We start from the raw sequence: 7,500 nt of genomic DNA on the forward strand, positions 1-7,500 counted from the left end.
GCGCCCGCTCCCTTTTTTTCTCTTCCGCCGGCTCGCCGGCGGCCGGCCGGACTGACCCGTCCCCCCGAAAAGCCGACCCCGGCCCGGGCGCCTCTCGCGAGCGAGGCGCGCCGGTTCTTTCCTTCGCTTCCGTTCCCTTTCCCTTCGAGCGCGGCGGTGGGAGCGGTGGGGGGGGAGAGGGGACACGCGTCCCCGGCGTCTTCTTCCCCCCCCTTCGGCTTGCCACGGCGAGCACCGGACGTGCTAGAGGAGGCAGCGACCCGTCGAGGCGGGTGCGACCCGGCGACCGAGGCCCCTTCGCCGGGGCGGCTCGCTCGGCAGCAGGCGGCGAGGCGGCACGGAAAGGAGCCGGCGCGGCCGGCGGCCGCGGCGGAGGGGGACGCCCCCCTTGGCCGCCCGCGGTCGTCCCTCTTCAACGCCTTTCTTGCCCGTTCTCTCGCGGCTCGGCCGCCCCACCGCCCGAGCGCTGCTCGCGGCCGGCACCCGCGGGCACACGGACCGAGGCCAGCACCGGCAACACCTCGCGTGGTTTAGGACACCTGAGGGCTCGCGGGGCCACGCGGCCGTCACACAGCCCGGTTCGGTACCGAGTCCCTGGGCAACTTCCCCCGCGCCCGCCGTCGAGCACATCGAGAGCGGGAAGGGACGCCGGCGGCCGACGCGGTGAGGCACGCACCTCGAACCCGCCGACGCGGCCGCGGCTCCTCGCTCGTTCGCTCGCGGTGACGGTGGGGAGAAGAAGGAGAACGACACCTCGCAGGCAACGGGAAGCGAGCTGGAAAGGAGACCACCCAGCCTGAACACCGGACACCGCCCGCGGCCCGTCCGAGGACGAGGAGCGCAGACGAGCCCGGCCCGCCGGGGGCCCTCTCCGACGCGACCCGAAAGGCCTCATCGATCGGTCGGGGGAAGGGGGGAAGAGAGGAAAAGACGAGAGAGAAAACAAAGTAGCAAAAGTAAAGGGGGCTCCCACGGCAGCCCAAAACGGTGGGGTGCTTCCCTGAGACACGCACACACACCACGCGCCACACCAGGGCAGCCCGAGCCCACCCCGTGGGGACTGCTTTTTAGTCGGGGCCGGGTGCCGAAGAAGGCCGAGGGAGAGCTCCCGCGAGCCCGACTCCTTTCTTTCCCTCCGGCCAGCCACCGTCCTCTTTCGCTTTTCCCCGCTTGGCGGGCTCCAGCTTTAACGCCGGTAAAAAGAACGGCGAGAGAGGGTAAACGGAAAGGTAAAGGAATGGAGACGAAGGAGGGAGAGGGAGACAGAAAATGAGGTGCCGCCACCTCGGCCAAGCCACCGGGGCCCCTAAGGCAAGCGCGGCAAAGCGGCGAGCCGGACCCGGGCTTGCTTCAATTTCTGCGCCGGGACGTGCGCACGTAACCGGCGGGGCTCGCCGCCGCCGCCACCCTGCCCATCATCGGAGCCCTCTTCCGCAAATCTCACCGAGAACCGGGCGGGGAAGATAATTCGGACCTGGGATCGAGTTCCCCCCGCCACGGTCTTCCAGCGTTCGAGTGCCGGCCTCCGCCGCCGGTCTGTCGTCTCTCGCCCTCGCCCCGCGGGAGAGCCGAACGAACGAGACGAAACCCTCGGGAAGCGTCGCCACGGCTGCCCAGTGCCCCCTCGCTATCGACGGCAGAGCCGCGGGGGTGACAGCCGCTCGCTAGCGCCGCTTCGGAGACGAGCCACTACTCGCTCCTATAATACGGACAGATAAGTCTCCTCCCGCGGCAGCTAGCAAGACCGGCCGCTAGGCTCAGCGAGGTGGCGCAGCAGCGCAGCCGACAGTTACGATGAGGCAACTGGAGGCAGCGAAAAACAGCGACCCCTTCGGACTCCCGCGGAAGAGGAGCGGCCGACACGTCTACCTCGGCACCTCGGGAGCGCGGCCACGTCTACCTCGGCACCTCGGGAGCGCGGCTAAGTCCGGCGCGAGCCGGAGCTCCCCCTAGCGGCGGCGCGAGCGGAACCGTTCCCTGGAAATGCGGCAGAGTCCCCGCGGAGCCCGGTAGACCTGACGGAAAACTACGCCCCCCCCACCAGCGCTCGGCCGCAGGCAGCCGGCAGGGTCTACCTCGGCACCGCGGGAGCGCGGCTAAGTCCGGCGCGAGCCGGAGCTCCCGCTAGCGGCTGGCGCGAGCGGAACCGTTCCCTGGAAAATGGGCGGCAGATGTCCCCGAGGAGCCCGGGTAGGACCGGAACGGAAAAACCTACGGGCCCCACCCCCACCAGCGCTCGGCCGCAAGGCAGCCTGGCAAGGTTCCACACCCGGAAGGCACGGGCGGAAAAGCGGGAAAGATTGGCGGCCGAAGTCCCCGGCCAGCCAGGCCTGCCTGGGCGTTCCCCCGCGGAGGAGCGAGGGTCCCTCCCGAGGCAGCGGCCAAGCGGCAGGCCGAGCGCCGCAGGCAACCCCTCTGCTGGCCCGCCCCCGGGGGCTCCCCGCCGCCCGCCCCGCCCGGGATGCTCGCAAGCTCGAGCGGCGCTGCCGGGCACTCACCAGCCTTTTCTCGCTCGCTCGCTCGCTCGCTCGGTAGATAGGTAGGGTCTCTTTCGGGCGGGTATTTCTCGGTCCCTTCTCGCCGGACAGATGCCGGCAAGCGGGCAGGGCTGCAGAGAGACGGCCGCGCCCAGGAGCAGGGGCTGGGGCACGCTGCCGGCAGGCACCCAGGGGAGACGCGCGAGCCGCAGAGAGGATCTGTCAGGAGGACCGCCTCGGTGCCCCTGCGTAGGTAAGGAGGACGCGCCGCAGAGCGGGGCTCCCCTCCGCACCGTGCGAGGGACGGGGCGAGCCGGGTCCCTCGTCCCGGGCGGGGCCGGCCGGCTGGCTGCAGGGCGCGAACGCGGCCGTGCAGCCGGCCCCGGCTGCCCGGCGCCGTCCTCGCCGGCAGGGTCCCCGCAGCCCAGGGGCCGCTCGCAGGGGCAGGGACTCCGCCGCCTGCCAGGCGGGGCCAGCGCTCAGCCCGCCCGGGAGCTCCCCGAGGTGCTCGGGGGAGCCGGGCGGGGGAAACGACAACAACCCCCGGCAGGGAAGGAAAAGCGATCTTGGCTCTACGAGCGCTCTATGGGGGGGGGCAGCGCCGGACTCCGAGCAGGAGCTCCTGGCAGGGACAGCTCCGAGAAACAGAGACACGGGTAGGGAGCGCGGGGGGGGGGGGGGGGAAGTGAAGCGCAGCCCTGAGGTGGGGGGGGGGGGGGCTGCGCTCGGGCATCCTTTTCCCCAGCCACCGTTCTTTCCGCTTCCCTGCTTTGCGGGCTCCGGCTTTAACTCCGGAGAGAGAATGACGAGAGAACGGGAGTGGGAAAGCACAGCGAAGCGGAGGAAAAAAGGGGGGGGGTGGGGGGGGGTGGGGGGGGGGGGGTGTGTTTGTGCGTGCGCGTGAACATTATGAGGTGCCGCCACCTCGTCCCCAGCACCGGGGCCCCAGGAAAGCCCGGGCGACAGCCAGATGCTGCTGAGGCATCTCCGTGCAGGGACGTACCTACCGGGACAGAAAAGCGGTCGGTAATAAAAACCGTTTGTGCTCCAGCAAATGCTCAGATTACCGCAGGGGCGACGGCAGGGAGGGCTGAAGATCGCGTTCCCCTTGCAAGCTTCTAAGCAGAGACAGACCGAAAGACACTAGCCGCCGCACCTGTGGGTCTGCAGGAGCCGCTGCGCCCCCCCCACCCCCTCCCGCTTCCCTCCCGACATGGCCGGCCGGCCGCCGGGAGGCTCGCCGGCAGACGCCAGGTCTACCCGAAGTCACGGGCGGAAAGGGGGGGAAGACGGCGGCCGCTCCCGGGCCACCAGGTCTACCTGGCGTCCCCCCGCGGGGAGGCGAGCGCCGTAGCAACGCCCCGGCAGGGGAGGAAAAGCGTTCTTGGCTCTACGAGCGCTCTATGGGGGGGAGCAGCGCCGGACTCCGAGCAGGAGCTCCTGGCAGGGACAGCTCCGAGAAACAGAGACACGGTCAGGGAGCGCGGGGGGGGGGTGGGTGGGTGGGGGGGGGGGGGGGGGGGGGGTAAGTGAAGCGCAGCCCTGAGGTCTGGGGGGTGCGTTCGGGCATCCTTTTCCCCAGCCACCTCCCACTGGGCACAGGCCCGGTGCCTCCTTCTCCACCCATCCTCTCCTCCTACAGCTGCCGTGGCAGCAGCGCATCTCCCGACAGCTTCTCCTCCCTTCACAGCACGCACCCACAACGCGTTTCCAGCCGCACTCAAACGGGATCGCAAAGTCAAAGAACGCGTAGCCGGATGTGCGGGGCAGCCACGGGAGACGCAGCCTCCCGACGGAGGGGTCTCCTCTGCACTGGTTGCTGCAGGGATCCGGCTCCTTCAATAGCCCACGCTCAACGAGGGGGCCCCGTTTGTCACAACGGGCAAATCCACGGCGACCGCCACGGCTTTGTGACGGCGGCAGCACCGCGCCCCCGGCCGCTGGCCGCTCGGGGGTGCTCCGGGAGTCACTGCGGGGGGGGGGGGACGGGGACCAGGCTCTGCCCAGCCGGCTCGGGGAGGTCCCTCACGGGCTGCTCTTCCTCACTACCTGTGGTGCGCAGGTGCAGCGTGCGGGGGGGTCGCAGCTCAACGCGGGCAACGGAACGGGGCGTCACGGCCACCTGCGACAAGCGCAGAGCGACCGACATCGGCACGGCAGAGAACCGTGGAATCCCAGACCGGGTTGAGCCGGAAGGGGCCTTAAAGCGCATCCAGATCTACCCCTGCCACGGGCAGGGACACATTCCGCTACAGCAGCTTGCTCCGAGCCCCCGTGTCTCTGTGCACTCCCAGAGCATCCTGGGGATACCCCTAGAGAATCCCAGAGAATGCCTCGGGCGCCTGCGGAGCACCCCACGGACTCAGTCAGAGGTCACGCGTCACGATGACCTCGGGGACACGGGGACCACGGGGGTTCCTGTTTGTGGAACACTCCGTGTTCAGGGGTGTGAGGCCACGGAACCCCACGGAACCCCTCAGCAGAAGCTCTAGGAGACGACAGCTGCCCCACGGAACACAAGCTACCGGTGCAGGAGGCAAGAGCAGGTCCTCTGGTGGTTCCCATCTCGGTGTCTCGCAGCCGGTGACGCCCGTGGACACAGGAGCGTGGAACGAGGTGGGTGGCGATTGCGATCCTGGGGTGCTTTAGGAGTTGCCAAGAGCACCTCAAGTGACTTCCCCAGTGTGGCCGCTTTGCAGCGGGTGTGCAGTCGTGCCGCTGAGGCGGCAGCGGAGCTGCGGCCGCTGAGGGGAGCTCCTGGGATCTGGGCTCGTTGCTTGTGGGGAGAAGAAGGGGCTGTGGGGATGGGACAGGGGGGGAAGGGCTTTAATGTGACAGAGAGGGGAGACTGAGAAGAGATCTCAGGAAGACGTTTTTCCCCGTGAGGGTGGTGGGACACTGGCACAGGGTGCCCAGAGAAGCTGTGGCTGCCCCATCCCTGGCAGTGTTCAAGATGCAGCTCAGAATTCCCTGCCTGTTTCCTTGGGACATGGTTGATTTGCTTTGGAGATAAATCTGCCTCTACAGATCTAACACCAAAAGGAACTGTTCACCTTCCGGTGCACTAGACACACAGATCACTTGCTGTGTCATGCGCACTTCACACAGAATCACAGAATCCCGAGGGTTGGAAGGGACCTCGAAAGATCATCCAGTCCAACCCCCCTCAAGAGCAGGGTAACCCAGAGTACATCACATAGGAACATGTCCAGGCGGGCCTTGAATATCTCCAATGTAGGAGGCTCCACAACCCCCCCGGGCAACCTGTTCCAGTGCTCTGTCACTCTCACAGTAAAGAAAACCCCTGGTTCACCAGTGCCTCAGCAAAAAGGATCATAGAATCATAGAATCAACCAGGTCAGAAAAGAACTTTAAGCTCATCCAGTGCAGGCCTTATCTATCTCAGCACTGTCGAGGCCACCGCTAACCCATGGCACTGAGGGTGTGTGAACACTTCTGGGGTGGTGACTCCATCACTGCCCTGGGCAGCCTCCTCCAACGCCTGAGCACCCTCTGGGGCAGGAATTGTTCCTCAGCTCCACCTAAACCTGCCCTGGTGCAGCTCGAGGCCGTTTCCTCTCGTCCCATCCCTTGTTCCTTGGGAGCAGAGCCCAGCCCCTCCTGGCTCCATCCTCCTGTCAGGCACTTGGAGGGAGCCATCAGGTCCCCCCTGAGCCTTCTCTTCTCCATCTGAACCCCCCAGCTCCCTCAGCCCTTCCCCATCTCTCTTGTGCTCCAGGCCCTGCACCAGCTCCATTGCCCTTCTCTGGCCCCACTCCAGCCCCTCAAGGTCTCTCTTGCAGTGAGGGACCCAGAGCTGAACACAGGATTCGAGGTGCGGCCTCCCCAGTGCCCGGCGCAGGGGCACAATCCCTGCCCTGGCCCTGCTGCCGCACTGGTGCTGATCCAGCCCACGATGCTGGAGGCTTCCTGGCTGCCTGGGCACGAGCTGCTCACGTTCAGCTCCATCAATCGGCACCTCCAGCTCCTTTCCCGTGAGCAGTTTCCAGCTGCTCTTCCCCAGGCCTGCAGTATTGCAGGGGGTTGTTGTGGCCCAAGTGCAGGACCCGGCACTTTGCCTTCCTGAACCTCATCCCATTGGCCCCAGCCCATGGCTCCAGCCTGTCCAGATCCCTCTGCAGAGCTTCCTTCCTTCCAACAAATCAATGCTGCCACCCGAGCTGGTGTCATCTGCACATTTACACGTCCCATTATGGAACAGTACGGAGCAGTTTGCACCGGTACAAACCAATGTAGGCCTCTGTGGTCTCAGATACTGCTGGGGTTTCAATATCCCAGTGCTCCCAGTCTCTGCTCCAGGTCTTCCCACTTGCAAGCATGCTCAACTCCCAATCCCTCTCAGTGCTCCCACTACCTGCTGCAGGTGCTCCCACTCCCTTTCAGTCCTTCCCAGTCCCTCCCAGTGCTCCCAGGCAACTTGGCTCTCCGAGCGCTGAGGGGGGGGAGCAGCGCCGGACACCGAGCAGGAGCTCCTGGCAGGGACAGCTCCGAGAAACAGGGACACGGGTAGGGAGCGCGGGTGGGGGGGGAAGTGAAGCGCAGCCCTGAGGTGCGGGGGGGGGGGGGGGGGGGGGGGGGGGGGGGGGGGGGGGGGGGGGTTGGGGGGGTGGGGTGCGGTGCGTGCGCGTGAACATTATGAGGTGCCGCCACCTCGTCCCCAGCACCGGGGCCCCAGGCAAGCCTAGGCGAGAGCCAGGCCCTGCTGAGGCATCTCCGCGCAGGGACGTACCTGCCGGGACAGAAAAGCGGTCGGTAAGAAAAACCGTTTGTGCTCCAGTAAATGCACAGATTACGGTACCGCAGGGGCGTCGGCAGGGAAGGTTGAAGGTCGCATTCGCCTTCCACATTCGCCCTCGGGCCCCGGCCCTGCCCCCCCCCCCCCCCCCCCCCTCCCCGCCTCCCCCTCCCCCTTGCGCTGGCCGCTGGGCGGAGGGGGCAGGGTTCGGCAGCCTGACGCTCTGCGCCTGCGCGCTCGCCCCCCTCCCGTTCCCCCCCCCCCGCC

This window comes from Melopsittacus undulatus, unplaced genomic scaffold, assembly GCF_012275295.1.
Source record: "Melopsittacus undulatus isolate bMelUnd1 unplaced genomic scaffold, bMelUnd1.mat.Z mat_scaffold_312_arrow_ctg1, whole genome shotgun sequence".
NCBI lineage: Eukaryota > Metazoa > Chordata > Aves > Psittaciformes > Psittaculidae > Melopsittacus > Melopsittacus undulatus.